The 3,075-nt window shown below is 27.0% G+C and overlaps 1 long non-coding RNA gene across 1 annotated transcript; it reads left to right on the forward strand.

The window, feature by feature from the left end:
* The first annotated feature begins 2,036 nt into the window (after positions 1-2,036).
* LOC138895112 (uncharacterized) lies at positions 2,037-2,728 on the forward strand. The gene is made up of 2 exons (XR_011409312.1): positions 2,037-2,195; positions 2,328-2,728. It is a non-coding gene; the product is annotated as an uncharacterized lncRNA (long non-coding RNA).
* Positions 2,729-3,075: the final 347 nt, after the last annotated feature.

Genomic DNA, 3,075 nt, shown 5'->3' on the forward strand with positions numbered 1-3,075 from the left:
TTAAATAATGTATTTAACAATGTAATTAAATCCTAAAAATATAATTTAAAAACTAAAATGCTATGAAATTAAGATTTGAATATTTTTATGATTTTTATGATTTACGATATTCCTAACATGCATAAACAATGCGAATAACTGCAAAACAAATAAAAAAAACTTCTAAATTTTATAAAACAATTAAAATTATTTTTTATATTATTGTTTAGGAGTAATTTCATATGTGGGGCAAAAATCAGGTGCTGACTCATCTACTCATTTAATTTTTCATCCGTCTCTTTTGAGACACTAAAAAGCATATACGACGCGCAAAGTGCAATATTTTGTTTCGTGTATCATGAAAATTATTCTTATCGAATTTCAACGATTGTATTGACCAGTTATTGGACTGAGATCTCGATATTATTATCTATGTAAAAATGAAAAAGAACAACCAAGAAAAGAAAAATGGACAAGAGCACATGGTTGTATTAAAAAATTAAGCTCAAAGAAACAATATAAAACACGAAAATAGACAAGAGATAAAGAGAGGAAAGAGAGAATTTTCTTATTTCATCAAGTATTTCTCAATTCAAGTATGTACAATATCAGTCCTCATCCTCTATTTATAGTATTACATAGAAGTATACAAAAGAATGCCATAAACATAACATTAAATATTTGAGATCATGGGAAGATTATGGAGGTGTGAGAATTACAACTATAATGGTGAGAAGTAATGAGGGTTATCTACATAGTGGAGAAGAGTAGTGAGAGTTATATTTGATTAGTGGACATGCATCCATATAAAAAATAATTTTCATGGGTGGTCATTCAACTTTGTATTCATTACGCAAAAGTCTTTTTTTTTTGTTACGTAAAAATTATTCAACTTTGTGTTCATTACTCAAAAGTCACTTTTCTTTCATTTATTACACAAAAATTATTTTACTTTGCTCTATTTATCACAAAAGTCACATTGGCCAGATTTTATAATACTTTTACTTGAAAAGTCTATTATGCCCTTGATATTATAAATCCTCTCATTTATGTAACACCTTCTATATACTATATAATATATTTTTACTTAGGTATTTTACTTATAATTAAAATAATTTATTATTTTTATAATATATATTCCGTGGCACTTAATTTGTTTAAGCATATTCATACATGAACATATTTTAAATATAAAAATAAAAAAATAATATTTAATTTTTAATATTTATTTGAAATTATAAAAATAGATTTGTTTAACAAATGATAGTTTTTTTTTATAGTTAATAAGAATTTTAGAAAAAGTTTCAAAGTATATTTGTGTTTAATTAAGTTTTTTAAAGCTTTATTTGTTAATATTATTTATTTAAAAGTATTAATCTGATGTTTTATTGTACTAAATGTAAGTATTTTATTTATTGGATTAATGGGTATGGGTTGACTGATAAATCAGTGAGCTTTGATTTTATAATTTTTATTAAAAATATTTTATTAAGCATGTTAAGAATGTGCACTTGAGATTTGTTCACAGTAATAGTACCGACAAATTTAATAATGCTACTTATATATTTTAAAAATTAATGTTAAGAAAAAATTAAATGTACGAATATATTATAAAATAATATTAAGTTATTTTAATTATAAATAAAATACTTGGGTAAAAGCATAGTATATAACATATAATATAGAAGGTGTTGCATAAATAGGAAGATTTATAATGTCAAGGGCATAATAGACTTTTCAGGTGAAAGGTTTGTAAAATCTAATAACTATAAAATGATTTTTGTGTAACAAAAGAAAGAAAAGTGATTTTTGGGTAATAAACACAAAATTACTTTTGAATAATAAACATAAAGTAGAATGACCACCCATGAAAATTACTCTCCATAAAAATATGCATTTCATAACAGGTTGTAGACAATGTAATGTGTACAACGAAGTCGGCAACCTTGTGATCGATTGAAGGAAATTACAACGTCCAACTTTCGTCTCATTTTGATAAATATCTAAAGTAATTCCACTATAAATGCATCGGCATCATTAACAAATTAATCCATCAATCCAACGATTAAAGGAAAAGGAACGAACAGAAAATCAGTTTTTGTGCAATTAAACAACAGAAATGGCAAGAGCAAGCTACAAACTATCAGCCGTTCTTTTCAGTTTTGTTCTGCTGTTCCTTCTCTCCATTTACGTGGCAGAAAGTAGAATACTTTCATGTAAGTATCACATGTAAATGTTTAACTTCTTAGTATTTATGCCGAAAAAGACCCATGACCCTAATTATAAAAGCTGAATTTTATTAAATAATATATTACTTCTCAAATATATTATTTTCTTGATGGGTGCAGCTGAAACTGGGACAAATTCTGTTCTAGTGTGCAGTAAGATTTATGGTGCAAATATTGGAGACACATGCTTCAGCATTATGCAGAATTTCAGTGTGACCCCTGAGGTTTTTACTACTTTCAATCCTAACCTCAATTGTGACAAAATGTTCGTTGGTGAATGGATATGTCTTGATGGTTCCTCCATCTAAAATATAAAGCAAGGGATTATCAAGCTCAAGAAATAAATGCTTAAATTAATCTCTTCTTACTATTTTTTTTTTTGTTGGGAAAAAGATTCCCTCGTAGGACTTAAGAGCAAAGCAGCACTGTCTGATTTGCGAATAAAGGCTAAGGCTAATGTATGATTAAATTAAAAAAACAATAATCTTGAGTTTTATATATTGTTTCTGGTTTTCTTTTCATGTTCCAGCTTCATTATTTAAGAACTTTTTGTTATTAATCTGTGTTCACAGTCAGAAACCAAAAGAGTTAGATAAACAAAACAGAAACAGAAATGAAAAATAAAGTTCCGAACTCAATAGAAAAATGTGTTTCCTTATGAAATTTAACCCCCTCATTATTTTCCAAGATTGTTGGATTAATTCCTTCCATGATAGAACGAAAAAAGAAAAAAAAGGAAATTAAATAAAATTGGTCCAAAAAATATATCAATCAATCAGATCATTTGATCAAGCCGAAGTCAAAGACGAAGCCGATAGAGCGATGACAACACGAGGCACCACTTCTTTCCATTTTCTGACGAGGGACA

This window comes from Nicotiana tomentosiformis, chromosome 7, assembly GCF_000390325.3.
Source record: "Nicotiana tomentosiformis chromosome 7, ASM39032v3, whole genome shotgun sequence".
Classification (NCBI taxonomy): Eukaryota; Viridiplantae; Streptophyta; class Magnoliopsida; order Solanales; family Solanaceae; genus Nicotiana; species Nicotiana tomentosiformis.